Here is a 26,618-nt window from a genome sequence, read left to right on the forward strand (position 1 = left end):
AAACAGGAAAATATAAAATTCTGCCTGTGTAATTGTAAATGATGACAGCAAATTGAAAACTAACAAGGCAATTATTAAATGAGCCAACGTAGCTTCAATGGGAACTGTTTACCTCAGACTGAAAGAGGACACGTACCAAAGAGTAGGGAAATTGTGGTGTCTTCCGCATATCATGTAGTTCAGAAATAAATACGATGATGTTAAAAAAAGAAAAAGGCTAAGCTTTCCATGAATCTAGTAAAAAGGTTAATGATTTTCTTAAAAAAGAAGGAATAGGTTTTATTTTTGTTTTGGGGGGTTGTTTAGTCTGTGCAGAAGTTTGTAGCAAGGGGAGGATGGGTACTCGCCTGGGTACAGTGTTGTAATGCAAATGGATGCCATAGCATCTGTAACCATAGCCTCCTGGAAGGGGACCCAGAAGTGGACCACAGGACCTGGAAGTGGACCACAGGACCCGGAAGTGGACTGGAGGATCCTTTGAGAGATGTGGGGCAATGGTTCCAAGAAGACTCCCTAATAAAAACTATGGAAAAGAGTTCTCAGCCCAAAGACAACCTCAACACTATAAATAGGGACAAGAGATTGAAAAAAAGATCTGAAAGTTCTCAGATGCAAACACAAGTTATTTCTAAATGGTAAGATTTTGGGTAATTATTTTCTTGTTTATACCTTTCAGCAATTTTTATTATTGGCATGTATTACTTTTAAACATCAAAGGAAAATAAAAACTATTTAGGGTGGAGCCACCTTCTCAGAGGAGCAGTGTTGGGACTGATGCTTAGAAATTATAAAAAGGCAGATTTTCACTCAGCATAAATAAAAATTTCTCATTGTAATGATCCGACATGCAAACTACTGAATCTCCCACTGGGGGCAGATATTAATCGCTTTTCCATCAGCCATTTTCTTGCTTTCTTTTCCTGATGGTAGAACTAACCTCCCAGTATATGCCCAGTACTTGTTTTTCCAGCTTCGTTTGTAGTTAGGGAATAGGCGAGCCACCCTATCCTGGCCAAGAATTGCTAGGAAATCTTCTGAGTGGCTCCTGGGAGAGGTTCTGCTTCTCTCTCTGTGTTTGTATGTGTGTGTGTGTGTGTGTGTGTGTATGTGTGTGTGTGTGTGTGTGTATGTGTAACATGAGGAAAAGCATCACCCTTCCAGTGTTTGATGTACTCTTTGAGCATGTGGTTTTTGGTGCAATGGCAGCCATCTTATGACCATGAGGAGCAAAACCTGAGGTTACCATCCAGTACTCTGAGGATGGTAGAACAGAAAGATGGAAAGAGTGGGGTCCTTGATTCATCGAAATATAACCATCTCCTCAGCCCATATTCAGACTTCTGAGGGAAGTGTTCTTATTGAGGATTCAGTTCCAGTTGTATTGCAGGTCCTAATTATTTCACCCTCTCCAAAATGTTCACACAGAGGCATGATGCTGGTGTTCCTCAAGTTATCTAAATGTTGTCAAGTTTGAAAGTGTCTCAGTATTCTTGGGGCCGTGGGCTCTAATTGTTTTAATGAAAAACCTTGCAGCAAGGGGTCAGAATGCAGTTTTGCAGGGTTTATTTCATGTCATTAGATTTTGTTGCTTTAACTGTTGCAGGGAATAAAGGCGTTTTAATGTGGCTCACTGGTTTGTCTTTCTTGTGGTTGCTGTCATCCTTTCACAAACTCAGCTCTGTGGAAGACAAGGGTAAATCCTGGAGATTCACATCAGTGAGGCATGAAGTGTCCATTCTCTGCATGTGGTGACTAGTGGGCAGGTCTCAGGGAAGCACCAATCTTTGCATGTCCTACGAGGCACAGAATAATAGCAATAAAATAGAGCGTGGGGATTGGAAGCACCTGTTCCACAATACCAGGTTCAAATCCTGGTTCTGCCAGTGACTGACAAGAATTTGGGGCAAGTTACTTAACATGTCTCTGACTTGGTTTTCTCATTCTAAAATGTGTGTTATGGTAATATGGTGGAGGTCATGAGGATGAAGTACGTGTGAAGCCTTTAGCATTATACCTAATATGTAGTAAGAACTCTATACGTGGGTACTACTACTCACAATACATGGGAGAACTGCTGTTTCCAAGTGTCACTGTGACTGGGAGAAAATGTCTCTATCGGGATAATTTGTTCTTTAGCAAGATCTTCTGGAGTGAGATTTAGCAGATGGCAGCTCAAATTTGGATAACCCTCTTCTTCTGGGTCTCTCAACTCATAGAACTGTTTCTCTCGTTCATATTAAATTGTATTTGTGTTTGTAGCATTATTTTGGCATGTGGCTCAGTTTCCCTAGCAGATGAGAAGCTCCTTGAGGGAAGAGTTGGGACTTCCATTCTTGGGTTCTCAAGAATGCAGAGCTCTGGGCTGCGCTAATGCACATTCACAAGGAATGTTGGCCAGGGAGTGGGTAGACGGGCAGCAACTACCTGTGATATGAAGAATTGGGGCTAGTTTCTAGAAAGTTCAGAGAGCAGTGGTTCTCACACTTGGCTATACATTGGAGTCACCTGTGGATAGGGTGACCAACCGTCTGGTTTGCCCAGTTTCCAAGGACCTGGGACTTTCAGTTTTAAAACCAAGACTTTTAGTGCTGAAAGTTGGAAAGTCCTGGGAAAGGTATGAAAGTAAGTCCTGGGAAACTGGGATGAGTGGTCACCCTACCAGTGGAACTTTAAAACATGCTGATGTGATGGCTGGGACTCAGCCCCAGAGCTTAAGATATAAGCTGTGGTCTGGGGTGAGGCCTGGACATTAGTGTGTCTAATAACCCAGGTGATTTTGATGTTCAGAAAAGGATGAGAAGTGCTGATGAGCAGGAGCTCCTGACAGGGTTGCAGTGCACATCGTTGAGCTGTGGATGGGTTACAGGTGGGCTAACAAACTGGCTCCCTTCAGACTCAAGGGCACTGGTTGTCTAGCCCCATTAGCAACCTTCTAATTTCACTCCAGTGTGCCTTCCAAAATGTCCCATTTTCTGTGTGTGCTATGACGTGCACAAGGTTGGGAAGCAAGCACTGACTGAGTAATAATGCATAAAGGTGGTGAATAGAGACTTGTTAAAAAAGGGAATTTAAAGGCCCCACTCAAGACCATCCAAAGTGGAATCACTACAAGCCTGGGAATCTGCATTTGAATGAGGCTTTCCAAGTGATTCACATGCATGCTCCAATTTTAGAATCACAAGAACATATATATATATAGAAAGTATCGCAAAAACATAATAGTAATAGTCTTTTTTTTTTTTTTTGAGTAAGAAGAAAAGTTTAATTTATTTTATAGAACTTGATATGCCACCTAGGGATATCTGAAAGCCAACACATACAGAACTGTATTTTACTTTGTCACGTGCAGCCTTCTAATTTTAGAAGTTTAGGGGCTTAAGAGTTTACATATTACCTTATTCATCCATGCAACAAAGTTACCAAAAAAGTTAATTTCCCATCTAAATTCTTAAATTCTCCCTCTCATTTTGTTTTGGTTGGATTTTTTTCCCCTTTCATTCTGGTTTCGGGTTATTTTGTGTTTTGTTTTGTTTTTTATCATTTTTGCTTACAGAAAAACACTTTCAGCATCATGCAGAGTTTTGGATCCCTGGGAGCCAAGTAGGGGAGTTATTAGGTTATTTTAGGTATTTGATATATGGTAGCATCAAAGGGAATTAAGCAGAGATTCACTGATCAGAAATATTCTAACTGTAAAAAGGCAATCGCAGACTTTTATACAGAGGTAGGTTACTAATAGTCATTGACCTCTATTGACTTCTGGGCTTATACAGAGAGTGACTAGCTTTTTTCTATGGGTTGAAGCCATGCGTAATAGTAATAGTCTTAAAGAAATGAACTTCAGAATAGCCCCGTGTGAATTGACTTGGGTACAGAAAATCGCAGGTGAGACAGAGGAATGGGAACCGGAACCATTTTCCTTTACATCACAAAAACCTCCCTTTTCCCCAGATCTCCTCCTCTCATTGAAATGATCATGTCTCTGAACACCACAGCTGAAGCTGTCTGCTCTCAGATTTTCCCCTAAACCTCAGGTCACTGACCTTCAGTGGGCTAGATTTAGTCTCTTGTGGCAGATGAGATTATTGTTCTCAGCTCTTGACTTTCTTCTGCTCTGTGAGCCTGCAGTGAACAGAAGCGGAAGAGAATGCTTCTCACCTTCTTATGACTGAGGAGCTTGATATTTGTTATTGCAAGCCACTCAGTTTTAGGGTCGTATGTTTCTCAGCATGATTGCGGCCAGAACTAATTCACTTCTCAAAAGAGAAAGAATTTGGGTTGCCACTGGTCCCACCAAAAGACTTCAAAACATGTTACAAAAGAAGGGCTCACCGTGGTGGTGAGGGCTTGGAAAGGGGTGAAGACCAGCCCAGACTGATAGTACTTATGCACGTCAATGTCTCCTTAGAGACTGTGGCGCTCCTTCCAGCCGGCTAGTCTCTTCCCCACCTTCTTGTTCATGAAGTGCTGGAAAGGGCCCTGCTGGGGCAGACCTGCAGTGCCTGCAGAGGAGCCAGATAGCATGTGGTTACCAAGTACCACGTGCCCACTCCAAGGCAAGGTGTACTTTCTAAAGCAGGCAGCTCTTGTTCACGCCTCTCGTTTCTTAGTGGACTTCCATTTATCTTTCTTAGTTTTCTGTAGGCTTGGGGAGGCAGACACAAAGTTTTCTGTAGCCTTGGGGAGGCAGACACAAGAGCCATCCCCTTATTTGCTGCTGGGAGCCTGGGACTGAGTTCTAGCTCTGACTGTGCCACTCACTACGAGACCTTGACTCATGACTCATCTCTACAGGGCATTATTGATTAAGATCTTTTTATAGCCATGAGATTGCATGATTTACATTAAAAAAAGGCATGACGAGAATGTCATGGGTTGAGAGTCATTCTTCCCAGAGGCAGGAGGTAGGATCTGATGTGTGATGAGGGGTCCTGTCTTGCAATTCTCATCTTGCCTCTATTAGAAACCAAGAAGCAAAGGAACCCCATTTGCCTTCCACAAGGAAAGACACCAACATAGGGTGCCCAGTGAATTCTCCCAACCAGGAAGTCTTCCTTAACAATAGCCTCCTGCCCAGGATAGGTCTACAGGTTGGTTTATCAACAGCAGCTCCTGTGCTGGGGGCCACAGCTCCAGCAGCACCAGACTTTGGCTTCCAATTGCTTTGACCCCAGATCTCCATTGGTTTTCCTAGTTCCTGACTATCTCACTCTCACCTAGTTTCTTTCTTCTGGTCTAGCTCATTTGGACTGGCAACAGAGTCCCGAATTTGCCTTGTACATCAGTTTCTCCCTTGGAGCTCATACCTGCTCTTGTTCTGTCCACGTGTGGTCACTGGGAGAATGATGCCCAGCCTAGATTCTTGACCAGAAAACCCTCCTCAGCTATGCTTGCCCATCCCCCTTGTGTTCAGAGGAGGCTCAGCAAATGCTCCCTCTACCCACATCTTGATTTATTTTATACTCCACAGGGCCAGGGGTGTGGTTGGCAACTGGTGGTGGTGGTGAATGGATTCCAGCTTCTGATGGCCGAGCGTGCCCTCCTTTCTGGCTGAGACACCTGGGAGGGTGGGGGCGTGCTAAGGAGTGGGCAGCTGGACACACCACAAGAACCTCTTGGCAATTAGAGAGTTAGGCCATTTCCTGCCTCCCACACAGCAGGAAACAAAGTTGTGTGTTGTTTTATTTCTTCCAGCATTGACCATAAAGATGCCAGACAGGCACTGAGATAGAAGCTCTGGAGGCAGGCAGGAGACAGAGGAGCTGATAAAAATCAGAGGCCGGTAGGGACTTTAGAGATCAAATATCCTCCTTCTCAAATGAGGAAACTTAGACCCAGCAAAGTGTAAGCAAGCCAAGGGCTGTCACTTTCCCTTGCATCAAGTTTAAATTAATTTAGGCAGCATCAAGTTGGAGACTGGGTTCCAAAAAAGGTAGTTTCCAGAGTTCACCTTGAAGAGCAGCAGTTTGATGCCAGTGGACCTCAAAGGGGCCAGCCCAACTGGTCATTCTGATTGGTTCAGAGCTGACCTAGTGCAGAGCTGTGCCTGCGGTGAAACATGAGAGAGGCCTCAATCCTTGGACTTCTCTGGCTCTTCTCTTTCCCCTGATTTGTCATCTTGCCTTTCTTCAGGAGAGTCACCATCGTCATCACCACCATCATCACCATCTCCATTGTCATCATCACAACTATCATCACCATCACCATCGTCATCATCACTACCATCACCATCATAATTATCATCACCCTCATCATCACCATCACCATCACCATCATCACCACCATCACCATCATCACCATTATCATTACATTTTTACTATAGGAGCTGAAGCTTGCATGCGTCTCTTCTGGCTGTATCACCTACTGCCCTCCACCCATTGCTCTCCTGCCTCCTCCTGCCTCACTCCTATTCATCTTTCAGGACCCTAATTTGGGCTTCCAATGAAGTGTCAACTCTACCACAGGCCTTTCTGGCCCTCAAATCAGAATTAGCTCCTCCTCCTCCGGGCTTCCACACCATTTACTTCAAGGGTCTGTGTCCCCGAGTTGATTTATTGCTTGTGTAAGTGATCAAGTAGAGATACTTAATAATGTCCCACTCAGACTCCAAGGTCCCTGAGAATGATGTCTGCGTTTTATCTTTCTACATGAATTACATGTCATGTGGGAAGTGCTCACCAGGAGTTTGTCACATTAAACGACTAAGTTTTGAAGGAGGACATTTCTGGATTTTAACATAATAGGAAGAAAGTTAGGATAATACCAAACTTTTCCAAAATGCCTCTTTCACACAAAGCAAAATGAACATAGTAACTACAGGATAAGGTATCAGGCGATGAGACTCATAACATCATATGTAGTCAACATGGAGCAGAAATTTAGGGTATGGAAGAGGAACAGGGGTGCCCAGGGGGTTGGAAAAAATAATTAGGAATATCAGAAGACCATTCAATTTTAAGAATTTCTTATTTTTTTTTTCTTTTTGAGGATTGCTGGAGAGGTTTATTGTGCATTATGACTGACTTTAAGGGCTTTGTTTCTCTCCCCGAGCTGCCCTTACACGGAGGCAGAGAGGTGACAGGGGTGGGTGGGGGTGGTGAGAGTGGGGATGGTGGTGAACAGAAACCCCTTACTCCTGCTCTTTTGGTCTCGGTCTATCACAACACCTTGTTTACTCAGTCCATCCCTGAATGGGGTACATTGTCACTTCTCAGTCTGCAAAGGATAAGAGATAAAAAGGGATCCTTGAAAGACTTACGTCACACATTAGGAAGCTCTTTGCTATTGGAGAAGACAATTCCCAGCTTCATCCCACAGGTTTGTTGGTGGTCAGACTTGAAGAGATTAATGGTGGATAAACAGGTCCCAGGGAAAGTGGCAGTGTCCAATCTGTTGCCAGGAAGCATGGAGAGAAATGCCACACTGTAGGATTCCGTATATGTCACTCACTTCTTCCATAGCTAGATTAGGGGTGCCTGACCTTACAGCATAACAAGAAAGAGGCTTGTGCAGCTGAGAAGGAAGCAGACCCTCAACCCATAGCCAAGAATGAAAACTCTGGTTAGGAGATAAACAGAATCTACCTGATATTCTGATATGCTTTTCTAGAAGTTCTGAGAATGTGATGAACATGGTGGAAAAGTCTCTTTGCCAGGAGCATTATTGGTAAGTTGCTCTGCTAATGCCACATGAGTTGATTCTCATTGTGGGGGTTTTACTGAGTGGAGAAGATAATTAGGAGCTACAATAGGATTGTTTAATTAGATAATTAAAGAATAAATTATGTGGCCTCATTTTTCTGCATGTGTACAGGCTGATTATTATTATTTTTTACTTTAGTGCAAGAGTCAATTAACTTTCTCTTAAAGGACCAGGTATCAAATATTGTAGGCTTTGTGGGCCATGTGGTCTCTGTTGCAATTATACAACACAGCTGTTGGAACACAAAAGTAACAATATGTGAATGAGTAGGCATGGCTGTGTTTCAATAAAACTTTACATATGAACACTAACATTTGACTTCCATATAATTTCCATGTGTCAAAAAAAACTGTTCATTTGATTTATTTGTCAACCATCTAAAAACGGAAAACCATTCTTCACTCACAAGCCATACAAAGTGGTAGAACAAATTTGGCTTGTGGGCTGTAGTTTGCTGACTCCTGCCTTAGGGGATGCCTCGATGCACCTCCTGTTGTAAGGAGATTGGAGCTAGTTTCCAAGATAGAAATGAGTATTTTGAAGTTTTCCCAGCAATTTCAAAATCCGTTTTCAGGCTACATAACTGGTCCATAAGTCTGAAAAGAACCAAGCCTGGACTTGCCTGCCTAACTCCAATTTGAAATCTGTGGCTTCCAGGGACCTTGAAGTCTTCCAGTTCATATTCTAGACTTCATGATCACATTTAAACCAACTTAGGGATACATGACCCCTCTCTGTTAGAGGAAAACATAACTCCTAGAGTAAACAATTACATCATCATGTCACTTAAGCACTCATTTTCACACTGGCCAGCTTTCAGGGGTGTAATGCAATCTCACTTCCTAATGTTGTGGATGAGTAATGTAATGTAATGTAATGTAATGTAATGTAATGTAATGTAATGTAATGTAATGTAATGGAGAGAGTTGTTTATTCCCCTACACATATGCACCAAAAGGGTAAATAATGGCGACTTTCCATTTCTGGGTTTTATTTGACATTTTCCTCTATTGGGCCAGCTATGACCTTAGGTGTGGATCATTTCCTTTTCCCTAGATGGTGGGAGCTGATGTTATGGAGAACGGGGGTGGTGTTTGCTGATGTGGTTCCTGAATGTTTCCAGCAGCCCAGAGTGAAGCACCACTATAACAGTATTTAAAAACAGAGAATAAAGTAAGCTTAATGTAGCAGTTTTCTCAAGATACCAGAGTAGGCATTTAAAAAATAACTCAGGATGATTCTTTCTGGAGTCTGCCAAGGTGCTGAATTCTGAGACCATGGTGGGATTCTGATATTTAAAAAAATGTTCATTGGTTGGGGTGGGGAGGTGATGGACTGGCGTAGTTTAGTGCAGTATCTTGTATCTAGTAGGCTCTCCATAAAGGTTTACTATACAAATGAAGGGGGTGAGGGTTTAGAAGAGCATTTTGTCTGAACAGGAATTCTGGTTTCCTTCCAGCTGAACTGTGTCTTGGGTTGCCTCTCAGGTCTTTGTAGAAACATATGACATTCTGAGGAGTGGAGAGAAGTTCCCCTTTGGATCCCAGGCAATTGGCACATCAAATCCAGTCTTACTTTTATGACACCAGAGTCCACATGGCTCCCTGTTTCTGACAGCTGCTACTGGCTCAGCATTATCTCAAAAGAGGAATCCAGCTTCCTTGGTTTTTGCCAAAGCCCAAATCAATAAGCGTCTGCTTTCTGCTGCATTTGCAATTGGTCCTGCTGGCAGCAGGGAATGTTGGACATGTAGAAGCCATGAGCCCCCACCTAGCTCAGGACTTGTTCTGGATTGTAGAGACTGTTCCTTTGTAGGGGAGAAGGAACTGGGGGTTCGGAGGGTGGGAGAAGTAGAGGCTGGGGCTCTGTGTTGCCCTGTTTCCTTGTGAGATAACTAGGAAGTTTTGGCAATTTTTCAGCTCCCATCCTTAATAACAATTTTGTTTTTTTGCTGGGGGGAGTGGGCGGAGAAGGAGGGGAAGTTGGAAAGAGGTTGCTCTCTGGAAGTGATGAGACCCTGGAAAGAGAGAGACATATTCAAAGAAAATTGAAACAAATTTTTTTTTTTTTTTTTTTTTTTTGAGGCAGAGTCCCGCTCTGATCCCTGGGCTGGAGTTCAGTGGCACCGTCTTGGCTCACTGCAAGTTCCGCCTCCCAGGTTCACACCATTCTGCCTCAGCCTCCCGAGTAGCTGGGACCACAGGTGCCTGCCACCACGCCGGGCTAATTTTTTGTATTTTTAGTAGAGATGGGGTTTCACCGTGTTAGCCAGGACGTCTCGATCTTCTGACCTCGTGATCCGCCCACCTCAGCCTCCCAAAGTACTGGGATTACAGGCGTGAGCCACTGCGCCCAGCCAAATTGAGACAAATTTTAAAGATTGTTTATAACCCCAAAATTAGTTCCATGCCCTTGATGCCAGAAGCATTTCTCCTCTGGTACAGAAAAGGCAAGTTTGCATGTTGACATTAGACTCTAGTCTCTTTAAGGTAAAATTCAGGTTCTACTGATCTTTGAAGCCTTGGCATCCAGCATGAAACATGACATACAGTAGGTGCTTAATACTTGTAGGTGACAGAGTGAACATCAGATGAGCAAGCAGAATACATGCTCAGCACCATCAGCTTTTCTGGATATGTGGGAAATTTAATTTTTTCTCAATACGATTCCAGCCTTTCTCTACCCAGAGACAAGCTGTTATCTGCAAAAAGTAGCAGAATTACATTCAACATCCAGACCTGCGATAGTGGCTTGAAAAGGTGTGCAGTGTGTTGAATTTCAACCCCTTTGCTGAAAATAAATGGAAAAATGTGTTATCGCTGCTCATGTCTCTTTGGCTTATCATGTCTTTAACAGTTTTGTTAAAAAGGGAATTTAGTTTTCAGACCACTGGGAAACTATCAAGCTTTGGCTAGAGCAGCAATTTTCAACCTGGTGGTATGCTGGAGCCTCCTGAGGGGTTTAAAAGAATCCCAACACACAGGTGCACTCTACACAAATTGCATCTGAGTTTTGGCAAGTAGGATTCTGGATAAGCTCTCCAGGTAATTCAGATGTGGGCAGCCTAGGCTGAGACACCCCTGAGTTGGCATTTACCCATGCTGGAGCACTAGCGTCAAGTAGCTGCTCCTCCGATTGCAAATTAGCAGTCAAACCAGGGGGCTTTGGAGAGTGGAAATAATAATCCTGTGGATTACAGTATTTGATTAGAGTCAGCACTTTTTATTTTTGGCAGTGGTTCCAACAAGTCAAGCAAACCCTGAATCTTCATATAAAAAAGTCATTTAGTTGGATTAAAGTTTTATTGCTTTTTGCCAACTTTTGAATTGGGTGGAAACTATTAGTGCTAGAGAAATATCATGATTTCTTTTAAAGCAAGGTTTGTGTTATAATTTTCTGAATCCCCAGCTCCTAGCATGAGGCCTGCCATGTGGTAGATAGTCAAAAACGCTAAAATAGTTACAGTAGCTGCTGCTTGCTGGGTACCTACTGTTACACTGAACACCTCATGTCATCTTCAAAACAACCATATGAGGTAGGTCCTATTAGTATCTTCCTTTAGGAAGGTGCAGAAGGCAGAATTCTAAGACAATGCTAATATTCTGCCCCCTATTGTGCCTGCCCTATATAATCCCCTCTCCTTGAATGTGGGCCAGACCCATGAATATGATGGGATATCACTCCTGTGATTATATTATGGCAAAGGTGAAGAACTTTTGCAGATATGACTAAGTTTCCTCATCAGTTGACTCTAAAGTAATCAAAAGGGAGGTTATCTTGGGTAGGCCTGGCCTTATCAGGTGAGCCCTTTAAAAGGAGTGTTAGAGATTGGAGGCCTGCTGATAAGCAAGTCACCGTGAGTACTAATGCTGTAAGGAAATAGATTCTGCTAACATCCCAGAGCCCCAGATAAGACTCTGAGTAAGAAGACTTAGCTAAGTCACCCAGATTCCCAACCCACAGAAACCATGACATAATAAACAGGTGTTGTTTTAAGCCACTAAATATGTGGTAATTTGTTATGCAGCAATAGAACACTAATACACCAGTGGAAAAGTCATGATACAGAGAGGTTAAAGGGCTTGGCCAATGATCCACACTATGAGCTGGTGGAGTTGGGAGTCAAACCCTGACATTTCTGACCCCAAGCTGTTTAACCATGTCACCATCACCACCATTTATTTATAAAATGAGGCTCATTTGCACTAGCGCACTGGCTTTCTGAAAGCTATAAACTGGGACAAAACCAAGGTGGATTCAAAGTCTTGCTTGCTTTGTGCAATGATGTGGAATTAGAGGCAGGAGCTGCCAGCATATGCCACACATGTGGAGGGTCAGGGCCAGAGGCGTGGAAATGGTGTCTTTTCCAGATCCACACTCCAAGCTGTGCCCCCAAGTTGGTACATATGTCAGTCATGAACAAGAGAAGGACTGAAGAAGGCTGTTTTAATCACAACTGGGACCTCAAAGGCCAATTTGCTGAACATCAAATAAACCTTAAGAAAGAAAGAGATGGGGCTGTTGTCTTGTGGTGACAACCATATCTGCTTTGCTCCAGCTGAGAGGCGAGGGTGTTGGCCTACATTTCTGATCACATCCAGAATTTAAACATCATTATTATACAGTGGTCCTTTCTTAAAGAAAAGCTAAGCTTTACTTTCATTAGTAATGTACATTTTAATCCAGCTTTTCCATTTTCTTTTTTTTTTTTTTGAGATGGAGTCTTGCTCTGTCGCCCAAGCTGGAGTGCAGTGGCACGATCTCAGCCCACTACAGGCTCCACTTCCCGGGTTCATACCATTCTCCTGCCTCAGCCTCCCGAGTAGCTGGGACTACAGGTGCCTGCCACCATGACTGGCTAATTTTTTTTGTATTTTTAGTAGAGATGGGGTTTCACTGTGTCAGCCAGGACGGTCTCGATCTCCTGACCTCGTGATCTGCCCACCTTGGCCTCCCAAAGTGCTAGGATTAGAGGCGTGAGCCACCGCGCCCGGCCCAGCTTTTCCATTTTCTTAAGGAGATTAAGAGAGAGAACTTTTAAGATTTGGTTATTCTCAGACTGGGGCCACATGGGCTCTCTTTGCAGGATATTGGCTGTGCTGGGTGGCCAAAGCCAGCTTTTGTGAACAGAGGTGTGTGTTCTTGTGAACACCATTTGAAACGATTTGGCTTCTTGAGAAACCATTTGGCTTCTAAATGGTTTCTCAGAGAGGTGGTCACCACCCCTCTATCATCTTGTGCAAAGGCCATGGGTGTCCCGCACCAGAGCATTCCGTAGGTATTTATAACCTGAATGGTGCTGGACTTTGACTCGAAGGTGGGTGAACCCTACTCTACCCTCTGGCAGCTGTGTAACCTTGGGCAAGTCACTTGACTTGTCTTAGCCTTCATTTCCTCTTCTATAAAACAGGCATAATAATGTTTGGGCGGACCTCCTACTCAGTATCCATTCTCCTCTCTTCTTCAGTAGGAGGAGCCTAACTGTGGGATGAAGTTAGTGTGCTCTAACTAAAACCATTTCATTGTCTTGATGCTGGGATAGCTGTAAGACCTATCTCTGGCTAGTGAGAAGTGAAAGTCTACTGGTAAAGAAGGGGTGTCTTGGAAAGTTATCATTTTCCTGTACTCAGCTAGAATGTTCCTTTTCATTTTCCCTTTACCTGCCTGTCCTCTTCCTACCTGGAATGCAGATGTGATGTCCAGAGGTGAGTAGCCATCCTGTGAGCCTAAGGATAAGGAGGATCAGAAAGCTATGAATGGTTTGGGTCTCTGATGGCATCATGGAGCCACCCACCAGCCCTTCCCTGCCTTCCTTTGGACATCTTAACACATGGGGGAAATATACTTCTCTTTCTATTGGTGATCTTTTTTTTTGCTTTTTATCCCTTCAGGCCAAATGCAATTCTAGCTGATGTAAAAACCTGCCTTATAAGGTACACTTCCCAAATATTTGAAAATACTCAGTGAGCCATCAGATGTTAACATATGCAAGAAGTCATTCAACAACTTTATTATTAAGGATCCCTTTCTAGAGATTTAATCAGTGTGAAAGGAGAAGGGACAGGGACATCTCTCTTCTTCAGTACTGACTTGTGGGAAGTAAGTATCCTGGTATGGTATGGGAATGTGTGGCCAAAATATAATTTAATCAGAGTAACGAATTGCCCATCAGGCCTAATGTGTCTAATTTTGTCTGAGGCAGGGAAGACCCAAGAAAGAGTTGCTCTCTGTCTTTGAATAACCCTTGCCTGAGAGAGAGTTCACTTGAGATCTAGAAAATATGTAGGGATTTGGGGTAAGACAAGTGGGCAGTAACCAATGTATACTGCCCAGCAAGGCCATTTTAATGGACTCACAGTTCCACATGGCTGGGGAGGCCTCACAATCATGGCGGAAGATGAAGGAAGAGCAAAGCCATGTCTTACATGGTGGCAGTCAAGACAGCTTGTGCAGGGTAACTCCCCTTTATAAAACTATCAGATCTTGTGAGACTTATTCACTGTCATGAAAACAGCACAGGAAAGACCTGGCCCCATGATTCAATTACCTCCCACTGGGTCCCCCCATGACATGTGGGAATTATGGGAGCTATAATTCAAGGTGAGATTTGGGTGGGGACACAGCCGAACCATATCAGACATCATCTGCATCAATAGACACCAGATATTATGGAACAAGAAGGGGATGAGCACACTTTTCTCTCCTCAATCCAGTCACAGCCGAACCCCTGAATTTAGCTCAAGGGCTTGACTCCAGTAGGCACCTGGACCAACCAATTGGGGCTTAGTCAGAGGAAAGTGATGAGGATGGGGCAGAAAACCAAAACCCCGTTTGTTATTTAGGGCCATGACTACAGGAGGTAGGAATAATGGCCTGAAGAAAAGTGGACCCAGGGAAGGACAAGACAGTTATTTTCAAATCTGAAGGGCTTCCACATAGAGCAAGGATCAAACTCCTCTGGCTCAGTCCCAGTGGGTGGAATTGGAACCAATGGTGAAAACTTCCAGGTTGCAATATTTGGATTTGGGTTGGGATTTGGATCTGCATATGTCAAAGACACAGTGACCCATCTCAGTGGCTGGTCCCACTGCTGGTGGTATTTAAGCACATATGGAACTACCACTTGCTGGGATGTGGTACAGGGATCCCAGCAGCCATTCACCTGTTGGCTTCTTCACTCAATGAACTAATTGATTTCTTTTAGTTAATTGTTAATTGATGAATTAACAATTATTGGTGCCTGCCATGTGTCAGGCTCTTACAGCCTGGTCTGACTGACTACAACCTTTGAAATCTCTCCTAACTTTGTGATTCTTTGATACTCTGAGTATAATGAATTCCATTTTGCATGGGGGAAACTGATGCACCAAGATCCGGAGTGAGTTGTACAAAGCCACGGAACACATATATAGCGGATTCTTCATTCTCTCTGAGCTTTTGCTTCTCTCTAGTCTCCTTTCTTTTTCAAACAGCTGTTTCTTTCAGAGAAAAAAAAACATGCAAAAAAACCAAGTCGTGTTTTACTAAACCATCTGGGCTTGGCGAGCACGTTTGGGGAGGATGTGCAGTTACCCAGTATTGGTTGGAAAGATGTGTTTTCCTGACTCTGGACAAATTGAAGCAAGCTCTCCCTTTGATCTGCAATCTTCCAAATTTCCCCAGATACCCCCAAGCAGAGGCAGATTATATGCAAGGGCTGTGGTTCAGATTTCATGGAACACATGGCTTTCTCACTGGGGTGTGGCTGTGGATTCTTCAGATTCAGTCACCCCCGCTATTCTCTGCACTTACATTCCAAAAATTGCTGTAGAAACCACACACCTCCAAGAAAGCCAATTTCTTTTTAAACATTTGTGAATCTTTCTCTTTCTCTCTCTGTCTCTCTCTCACACACACACACACACAGACACACACACACTACCCCACTCCATTGCCAATCTTTACATCTTATATCTGTGACTTTTCTCTTTTAGGAACTCTTGCCTGGCAGAACCTCCATAGGTTGGGAGCACCTCATCAGGCAATGAGAGCCAACCTTACTTTTGCAGCTGGGCATCTCATAAGGAAGGAGCAGGGCCATTCAGCTCAAACCTCTATTCCTCCATGGTGCATCAGGCTTGCAAGATGTAGCAAGAGCAAATTAGCAGCTGTGTAAGACTGTCTGACGCTGGTAAAAGCATCTGTTGGAAAACTTGCTTTGTAATTTCCTAAGCATTTAGGGTCAGAAGTGGGTAGAAACCCCCAAATGGAAGAAAAGCCTAATTGCTTTCAAGTGGGAGGAAAATAAGAAACAGACAAGCTCGCATGGGTGCAGTCTGTGGATTCTGAACTGCAGGACCCTGGGGTAAATGTTTCCAAAGCAGTACTTTCTTAGGGAGCAAGAACTCACTTTCTCATGAAATGATTTATTTGGCCCAGACTGGACCATATGTGGGTGGGAGTGCTGATCAAATTCACCCTCCCAACATTGCTCTGTAAGGCTGGAGATGAGTTGGAGAATGATGGATTGGAGCCCATTAATGAGTTCTCTGTGTTAGTGTATTGGATCATCTTTCTTGGTTGTAGTCACCAACGAGTTTTCAGCACCCGGAACAGTGCCTAACACATAGTGGGTGCTCAGCAAACATTTGCTGAATGACAGAATGAATGCACTTTTGTGTCCTAAGCTCTCTCTAAAGTTTCTATGTCTTAGCTGGCTCTGTATTTGGTTGATACCTGAAATGGAGGTTAAAAACAACAACAACAACAATAGAAAAAACAAAAGGAACTTTGATCTCTAGACAGAACTTGAGAGAAATATAAATTGGGGAGGCTGAAAGAGAATAAGAGAGCCAACATAGCTGTGTAGGGATGTTTGGGGAGGCCACGGCTCATACGCAGACCGTTGGAAAGTGTCTCAGCCTGGTATAGGCCAGTTGTTTCTCTCACGTGCCTTTGAAGTTTGCTTCTCACTCTGAACTCTGCAGTGAAGATTTTGCCCTTGCTTTGCTTCATAGCCAAGGTCTTTATCCTGAGATCAAGGGTCTTCCCTCTCTCTCCTGTCACTTTTGCTACATCTCCTTTCTTCTCTTTCCCTACACTGCAATTCTCCTTAATAGCTAGTTTCAGTTCTGGATGGTAAGATTGAGCTTCGCAAAAGACCCATTTCGAAACTCTCTCTTAACAAATTCACATCTTGACAGCTTTCATTGGCCTGAATGTGACTAAAGCTGAGACTTCAGGGAATCGAAACTGTGATTTCCAAAAAGCACACAGCATCTGCATAACTAAAAACCCTCTCTGACTGTATGTGACTGGAGCTCTAGAGGAAATTTGGAGAATTTATGTACCCCCCTTTGCCAGCTGCAGTTTGTCATTCTCTTCAGTACTTGGAGTAATAGCTCCATGTTAATAATCACAAAGGGTTGCATATTTTACTTAGTAAATGAGGCTTAAAGATAAAACACCTTCTTTCTTTCCCTCCTCCATCAATAAGGCACACTTAGCAGAAACATCATGTAGAGCTATTTGCAAAAGGCTTGATTTCTTTAGCTGGAGAAAGAAATGGAAACGCAAAGATGACTTGCCTCTGTGCCTTCCCAAGCTCGCTTGGCATAGAGAGCACAGGCTCCTCTGTGTGTTGAACCCAAGGTTAGTAAGTCAGAGCTCTGAGAGCCATGGCAAGGATAGGTGATTCCTTAGGTAATAGGTTAGGCAGGGGAGGAGGGACAAAGAGAGGCGGAAAAAAGAGAAAAGAATTTACAAGAGGAGAAAAGAGGAGAGGTGGTAACATGCTTCCAGACAGCTCAGCTGCCTTTCTTTGCATCAGCTCATGACTATGGCCTGCTGCTCTAAAGACACCAAATCCCCAGCTGATTCATTCCTCATACTTGAAGAGATGCCTCATGGCTAGTGACTGCTCTCTGCCTTAATGGGATGTGCCTGGGGCTCAGATATGTGGTTTGCTAAGCTTGGAGACTGAACCCAACCTGGAGGAGCCCAACTCCAGAGACACAAAGGCAATAAATGGGACAAAGAGTGGGGGGCCCTTGGCCAGAATCAACCTAGCTCCTAGAGGTGGTGCCCTCTACGTTTCCTTCAAATGATCACATTCTCTCATTGAGAAGATGGGGCTGAGTCTCCAGGACCCAGGATGCCATATGCAGCTACTGAGCTAGTGGCATGCACGGGCTTTGGTTTTATTGGAAGTTGTCCTCTTTGGCCCAACACCAGATAATACCTAAATATGAGAATCAGAGTTTTTGAGCCAGATTCCAGTCGTGGATAGTAGTAGCTCTGCAGACTTGCTGTTTACAACTTTTTTTTTTTTTTTTTTGAGACGGAGTTTTGCTCTTGTTGCCCAGGCTGGAGTGCAATGGCACAATCTTAACTCACCGCAACCTCCACCTCCTGGGTTCAAGCGATTCTCCTGCCTCAGCCTCCCGAGTAGCTGGGATTGCAGGTACCTGCCACCATACACGGCTAACTGTGTATTTTTCGTAGAGATGGGGTTTCTCCATGTTGGTTAGGCTGGTCTCGAACTCCTGACCTCAGGTGATCTGCCTGCCTTGGCCTCCCAAAGTGCTGGGATTACAGGCATGAGCCACCATGCCTGGCTTTTTTTTTTGTCTTGTCCTAGGACATTAGCTCTGGCCTTGTCCCAAAAGGCCCTAGCTCCAAGGCCCCATTTCATAAACTGAAATGCACCGGGGCTGGGTCTGCAGCCCTGGGCTGCCCTTACCCTTTGCATCTTTACGCAGTTCTGCTTTGCTGAGAGAAGGGCCTTGTTCAGCAGCCTTATCTTCTCCTGCCTCCTTTGTCTTGTCCTCCGTGCTCCAGGCACCCTCCCCTTCTGCAACACCTGACCGGGAGGCGAGTGCCCGTCTTCAGGCTGGCCCTCTTGCCTCTTGTTCCCCTCCTTCCTCTCACGGAGAAATCTGGACAGAAAAACATCCACCCTCAGGTGTGATGTCCTGAGTGACTCAACAAACCTCAGTGGGTGACCCATCATGTGGTCACAAGAGGAAGATGTTGAACTGGAACCCCCAACTTCATGAAAAATGACTTAATCTAGAAAGAAAAGAAATGAGCTGGGTGCAGCAGCTCACACCTGCAGTCCCGGCACTTTGGGAGGTTGAGGCAAGAGTTTGAGACCAGCCTGGGCAATATAATGAGACCTGGTCTCTACAAAAAAGCTGAAACATTAGCCGGGTGTGGTGGCGCATGCCTGTGGTCCCAGCTACTCCAGAAGCTGCGGCAGGAGGACCACTTGAGCCCAGGAGGTTGAGGCTGCAGTGAGCTATGGTGGCGTCACTGTACTATAGCCTGGGTGACACTGTACTCCAGATTGAGTGACCCTGACTCAAAAAAAAAAAAAAAATACTGTCAGCTTATTCTTGCAAGAAATAGTAATTCCCACTTAATAGTCTCATTAAGTGGGAATACACTTAATGAGACTACATTAATAGTCTCATTAAGTGGGAATACTCTTCTAAATAGTAAGACGATTGGAGAACAGGTTTTCCACACTAATGCTTCCAGTGGTGACTATAAAGTATTTCATTTTAGAGTAAGTAGGGTCAACATACTGCATGTTAGACTGTGTTTTCTGTTTTTAAGTTCACATTATGTTAATTATTCATTTATATATTTTTAGTAATATTTAGTATATTTTGTGCTATATGTAATGGTCAGTTTTCATGCCTGTCTCCACTGTTAGATTATATGTTCCATGAGGTCAGAATTCTGCAAACCTTGTTCACCAATGTACCCCTACCATGTAGTACTATATCTGGGAAAAGGTAGATGCTCAATCTGTATTTGTTGGATGGATGGTTGGAGGGATAGATGGATGGATTACAAAGTATTGGATGAAGGTAGAGAGGAAACATAGATAGTAGACTGTAGACTCTAAATATTAACTATGAAGAAGAGAGAGTTAATAGTAGTGCTTTTTTTTTTTTTGAAGCAGAGTCTTGCTCTGTCGCCCAGGCTGGAGGGCACTGACCCGTTCTCAGCCCACTGTAAATTCCGCCTCCCAGGTTCAAGCCATTTGCGTGCCTCAGCCTCCCGAGTAGCTGGGATTACAGGCATGTGCCACCACACCTGGCTAATTTTTGTATATTTAGTAGAGACAGGGTTTCACCATGTTGGCCAGGCTGGTCTCGAACTCCTGACTTCAAGTCATCCGCCTGCCTCAGCCTCCCAAAGTGTCAGGATTACAGGCTTAAGCCACAGCACCCGGCCGATAGTGGTGCACTTTTAATCAACCTCAAGTCCACAGTGATGACCAGAGTCAGTCAGGAGCAGAAAGTCAAGGATGTGCTTCTTCACCCAAGAAGGTTGTGTTTGGGATTGTTCAAGAGTGTCCTGCTATACAGTAAGGGCTCAGACAACAGGCCATGACGTTGCTTTGGCATTTTGTGGGTAGCCCACCTACAGAAGCACTAAATGGCAACATATTCGGTAGGTTTAATATATTTTTTTCCCTGAGAGCCAAAGAAATTTAATCTGAAAACAAGGATCCTGGAGGTGATAATTAGAAGAGAATGGTTAATAATAGAGTCCCAACTGGAGCCTTATACTCACATCAGACATGGGAATTATCCTCTTCGATATTGGGTGGAAACCTGAAATTTTCTCATGCCATCCAGTTTAAAAAAAGATGCATCATTTTTCATTTGAATTTCAACTTGGTGCCTAAAGTTGTGGTTTTTGAAGCTTCTATTCATTTCTGATGGTTCTTTTACTCCTCTCAAAAGACTCAGCTTAAGCGGTTTATGTGTTGCGCAGTTGTGACTAGCTGGGCAGTTTTTTTTAGGAAAACAAAATTGTTAAGCTGGGAAAACATCTGCTCTGTGTCTGTTCGCTAGATTCTGCCAACTTTTTTAGCAAGTTGTGACATTTGAACTGACAACCCTAAGGCATATTTCGGAACATTAAGGAAATCTATGCTCAATAAATAGGTTATTATACATTTCTCCAGTGTCCCACTGAAGAAGCTGAAAGTGCTTCTTTCGCTTTGGGATTCTTGTTTATAAACTTGTAGCTCAGCATTCCCATCTATCATATCAAGAAGATATGCAAATGATGTGAGCCCACAGGACTCAATTAAGCCATGCCTTGTCAAGATGAATAGAGTCATCCAGGGACTGCTGGTGAGCTGAGATGCCCTCCATGGGAACAAATTCTGGCACTTAAAAATCATACTCATAAAATGTTGAAGAGAAGAGAATGCTTTTTAAAGGCCCCCATGTCAAAGAACCCGTGGGGGAACTGACCAGATTTCCATCTGTTTCAAATTAAACGTGTTTATTATCTTTGCGTCATGCTCCCCAGCTCAGCATAATCAGTTAGAAAAAGATCTTCTGTGATCTTAGCAGAAAGTATGTTTTTATAAGTTTATCTGGCTGCTTGCTTCCTTACACAAGCCAGCGATATTTCTTCCTTCATTTTGACTCTGAGTTGTGCTTTATTGGAGCTAAAGCATGACGTTGGTGGGCTCTATTCATTTGGCACTTATTTTCTGTTTCCTGTCATGCCCCTGAATCTGTGCTACATTTTGGGGATACAGTGGGAACAAGATACTCAGCAAGTAAATATATAAGTAAAGTAATTATAGTTTGCAAAAGTTGCCCTAAAGGAAATAAACATGGGAGACAGAGACAATCAAGGACAAGATTGTCAAGGACAATCTTTAGATTGGGTGGTTAGAAAAGAATTTAGAGCTGAGGCATGAAGGCTAAGAACAAGCCTCTCAAATAGAAACGGAAGGATGAAGATTCCAGGCAAAAGAAAGAGCATCTGCAAAGGCTTTGAGATAGTCAAAGCCTGTCAAAGCCTCTGGTCATCACTGTGGGCTTGAGGTTGACTAAAAATGCACCGCATAGCTTCCTGATATGATAGATGGGAATGCTGAGCTACAAGGGCTTGCAGTATCTGAGGGACAGAAAACCAGCCAATGCAGTCGGAGTGGACAGAGAGGGGGAAAATGGCATGGAGGGATGCCAGGTGATAAGGCTGGAGAGAAACCTGAGCCTGCCCAGGCAGGTTTTATGGGAAATGTTCATGATTTTAGATTTTATTTAAAAAGCAATGGAAAGCCAAGGGAAAATGCCATGTTTGGATTTACATTTTAGGAGAATTAGGCTGGCTTATCTATGAAGAACAGATTGGAAGGGGGAAGGGGGAAGCAGGGAAGCCAGGCGGGAGGCGGTTGGCTCAGTCTAGGTGAGAGAGGACCACAGCAGCTTGCACTGGGATAGCATCATTGGAGACTGGGAGAGGAGGATGAGCTTGAGAGAGGTTTTGGAGGTAGAACTGACAAGACTTGTGGTTGCATTGGATAGAGGAGATAAACAATAGGAAGACTCAAGGGAGCTGCTAGCATGTTGACCTGCAATGAGGTGGCTGACAGAACTAGTGACTGTGAGAAGAGTCCTAGGGAAGGAACGACTGTTTTGTGGGAAGGTGGGGAATGCAAATTCATCTCGAACCTATTAATTGGGAAGACCTGTTAGTAAGCTGTACGTAGAAATGAAGAAGTCTTTTGGCAATATATCTCTTGAAAGGGCAAACCTTGTAACTCATTGCTGTAACTCTCAACGTAATGACGGAAACATTTGGAAAAAAATGAGATGGAACTTGAGACAACTGAAGTCCGGAAAATCAGAGGTGATTCAGGGTTAGCAATAAATCTAGCAAATGACATAGCATATGGGAAAGTGTAAACATGGGTTTTCTCCTTTGTAGCTTCCTGTCTGATTAGACTTTATTTCTGTATTGGAAACAAATGTGCTGACTGAGATGTGGGTGCAGGGAGTGTGAGGGCTGCTTGTGCTGAGAGGGGATGGCCAAAACGTCCAGCAAGGAAGATGAGCTTTATGATTCAGGGAGAGGTGGAAGTACTCCGGGGTTGGAAGGTACGCTTGGGAAATGATACAATGTACTTATTTAATATTGTCCTTTGAGTTTTATGGAGTGCAGCCCATTTTTTTTAAAGCTACTCTTTAAAATGATATTTTCTCTGTAAATCAGGCATGAAAAAAAAATGACCCCAGGCCCTTCTTAACATTTCTTCCGTGGAGTCTCTGCCTTCCTATTAATTTTCAGCAGATTGGGCTTGTTTTTCTACCTGCCTGCCCATTTCCAAGTACAAGCTGTCCCACTCTTTGCTTATCTCTTTCTGTTTGGTGTTCAAAAGGGGTCCATGGTGCTTTTAGAAAGCATAATATTTGGTTGGTTAGTGAACAGTCTGCAAAGCAAAATACGTTACTTTGATGTTAGCATTGGTACCAGACCTGGAAGAGGAGATTGTCCCTGCGGGTTTCTGCTTTGTGTGTGTAGAATCTCAGAATGGTGCAGGGGAGACTCCTCTACTGTTGGTATAGAAAAGGCTTAAGTTTTGGAGTCAGAGAGCCCTGAGTTCAGTCCTTAGTTCTGCTGTTTTCTATTTTGCAACTTTAGCCTTGTGACTTAATATCTTTGAACCTGGTGTTTTCATCGGTAAAGTATGGATAATTATACATATGTAAATGGCTGGGTTGTTGTGAAGAGTAAATAATATGACATATGTAAAGTTCTTAGATGATACTTATTTCATGCTGGTTACCACAAATAGTCTGTCATGCTATTATATTGAATATACAAACATAATGGTGTCAGTTTGACAGGAAATATACCTCCTTGGTTTGTAGCCCTGTAAGGGCTGTTGACAAGCACTAAAACCATGGTGAGAGGGCGCCGGAATGATGGGGTAGGGCTTCTCTGTTACAGGCTAGCAAATGTTGCAAAAGGGAAGCTCCTGGCGTGTTTAACTCACTTATTTTTCAAATTGTGTTAAAAATTCAAATTGACCAATTAAGTTAAAAAAATGGAGACCTTTCCTATGCAATGTAGATGACAAGCTTCTTTTGAAAAACCAGATCTGGCAACACAAGGCCCCCTGCATTCCAGATCATGACCATCAGCTGTAACTTAGAAGGGCAGGCTCTTTCCAATTCTCTCCACTGTTCCTTCCTAGTGCTCTATCTTAGAGATAACCTAGTGTTAGCTCTTATATTGACTACTGACCAGCTCATGTGATTGGACAAACACTTTCACTCTTTTAGTCTCAGTTATCCCATCTGTAAAATGAAGATGATAATCATAACACTTATCCCAAAAGTGTCTTTTGAGGATTAAAAAACCTCAATTAAAAAGTTTTTTCACAGTGCTTGGTGGAGAGAAAGAACTCAGGGTTAGCTATTATTATGATCATTATTAGGCAGCTTTGCAAATTAATGGGTATCTAATTGAAATACATACCTAAGTAGACACTGACAGAAATTAAACTGTGGATAACACACACATTTGTTATAGGGACATAATATTTTTGAAAAATACAGTGAGTTTTTCTTTTTTCATACATCCTTGTAGTTGGTCTCTATATTCTCCTCTTAGGGAAAAGCATTTGACAGAGAATCTTCTGCTGTCACATCCACCCTTCACCCTTTTCCACCTGGGAGCTGACTTGTTTGGATTACATCAGTAGGGGATAATGGTGTCACTATTTATTCCCCGTCTAGCTTCTTCCCTAAGGCGTTGCATTGAGCCTGCTGAGACCCTCACTGAAGGTTACTACTTCCCTTCAAATATTCTCTCCTTCTGAGTTTGGTAACCCTTCCATCAGATCACGAGGTCTTGGACCTGGGGTGGTAATGATGACACTCTCACTAGCCCTGGGGCTATGTCACGTTTCTTGCAGTGCTCTCATATGTCTTTGAACCTTTTGTAGACAATCTTTTTTATCAAAACAATTTCTACTTGTCCTACTTGGAGTAAATCATCAAATGATGTAGCTTCCGTTGCCTTGAAAAAAAAAATTAGAATTGTGGCTGGGCATGGTGGCTCATGCCTGTAATCCCAGCACTTTGAGAGGCCGAGGTAGGTGGATCACTTGAAGTCAGGAGTTCAAGACCAGCCTGGCCAACATGGTGAAGCACCATCTCTACTAAAAATACTAAATTAGCAGTACATGGTGACAGGTGCCTGTAATCCCAGCTACTCGGGAAGCTGAGGCAGGAGAATCCCTTGAACCTGGGAGGTGGAAGTTGTAGTGAGCCAAGATTGCACCACTGCACTCTAGCCTGGGTGACAGAGTGAAATTCTGTCTCAAAAAAAAAAAAAAAAAAAAAAAAAGAAGAAGAAGAAAGAATAAAGTAAAAATCAAAGAAAAGGAGTTAATTTTAAGGTTCTAAGCTCAAGATGATATTTTGAATCCACAGCAAGGTAATGGTCCTAGAAATCAGGCTTCATGGAGAGAGAAAAAAGTTTTTAAAATTCTTGGAGGTTTCCATTAACATATAGAAAGCCAGGCTAGGTCACAGAGGATCAAAGCCACAAGTGGAGAACAGGCAGGAGAAAGGACTTGTGGGAAATTTCCACCAGACAGGAAGAGGAAATAGAAACCACTGCCCTGGAGAAGGAAGGGAGATTTTGAGAAGGCACAACCAGGATGTGTACCACAGCTTGGTCACTGAGAAATGACTGTTTCCTCCCCAACCCCACCTTACTTAAGCAAAATTGGGGCAGGGTGTGATGAGGCATTGTAAACCCTCACAGAAAGCCCAGATAGCTTGAGGGATAGTCAACACATCTTGACTTGTCCCCCGTGTCCCCCTGTGACTACTGTGGTAGGGACATGGTGAAACTTCCACCATCCCTCTTCCAGGGTAGAGGGTTCCTTATGGCCCAGAGCTCCTGTCTGCCCCAGGGAGAGGACACCAAGGTGCTGAGAACAATGTTGTCTTGGTATAGACTTTAGGGCTAAGAAGCAAGAGGCCACAAACCATAGAGGGCTGGTGATTTGAGGGACCCAGAGACCTTGGACATCAGCAGCAGATTCCAGCGGATGCCCGTAAAGGACAGTGAAATCGGCCACACCTAAGTAAACACCAGCCAAGGACATTCAGGGACAAAACCAGTGTGTAGCTGAAGACTCAGGACTCCAAGGACTATATACCAGCTTTTCTCTGCCCCCAGATATCACCCTGGGAAGAAGGTATGGGCAAAGTGACCCCTTGTGAGAGGAGGGAAGCAGTTTTGAATTTCCTGGGTAATTTACCCAAATGAAGCTAAGTTAATCCCAAAGTGAAATGTTTTAAACAGGAACAAAGTCAGTTGCCCTTAATTAAAATTAATTTAATTAATTTGAATTTTTCTCTGCCAGCAGGAGGAAAGGTAGCTTCAGAGTAAGAGAGTAATTATAAATAATAATGAACTTCATCTTTTTTATGCTTCCGAGTGTTCTGTATAAATTTTGTTTTGTAAATTCTGCATGACCTCTCTCACAAGATTGACCCTTTTCTCTGGACCTTTGTCTTTGAGTCACTGAGTCATATTAAGGGTGGTGAATGAATTTTCTCTAACATAACCATTACTTTTACTTATTAAGTCATTTTAAACATAAACATGGAAGGAAATTAAGATAGAAAGAAAAATATCATATCCCTCCACCCTAAAGCAAAAACATCCATTTTGAAAAAATATTTTCTTTGCCTATGTTAATATATTGCTGACAGATTGGCCAAACCGTTGCCTATAAAAGTCTGTCCTGTCAACATCCTGAGTTTGTCCTTGGTGACGTAAAGGAAAAGAGAGAGAAATGAGCTGAGTACCTGATGTTGTCATATGGCATCAAGTTTCTCCTTACTTGGATGCCCTTCCAATTAGTGAAATGGGACATTTTTAGGATGGTGTCCAGACTCAACGGTGTCAATAGGATTTCACTCTTTTTATCTTACTTCTTAGTGTTTGCCATTATACAAAACCCCAGGATTCATGGGGATTCCTCTCTATTCTTCATCTGGCATTCTAGACCCTGATTCTGGGGCTCTTGACTCTTTTGGATTATTGACATTATGATGTTATGGGTAGAATATTCCAAGTAGAATCCCTGA

At 43.3% G+C, this 26,618-nt stretch overlaps 1 long non-coding RNA gene across 1 annotated transcript; it reads right to left on the reverse strand.

Moving 5' to 3' along the window:
- Positions 1-1,541: 1,541 nt before the first annotated feature.
- On the reverse strand, positions 1,542-26,504 carry LOC129051427 (uncharacterized). Its single transcript, XR_008515690.1, has 3 exons — positions 26,337-26,504; positions 7,259-7,389; positions 1,542-1,793 (listed from the first exon to the last, which is right to left on the reverse strand). It is a non-coding gene; the product is annotated as an uncharacterized LOC129051427 (long non-coding RNA).
- Positions 26,505-26,618: the final 114 nt, after the last annotated feature.

Source organism: Pongo abelii, chromosome 19 (assembly GCF_028885655.2).
Source record: "Pongo abelii isolate AG06213 chromosome 19, NHGRI_mPonAbe1-v2.0_pri, whole genome shotgun sequence".
Lineage (NCBI taxonomy): Eukaryota > Metazoa > Chordata > Mammalia > Primates > Hominidae > Pongo > Pongo abelii.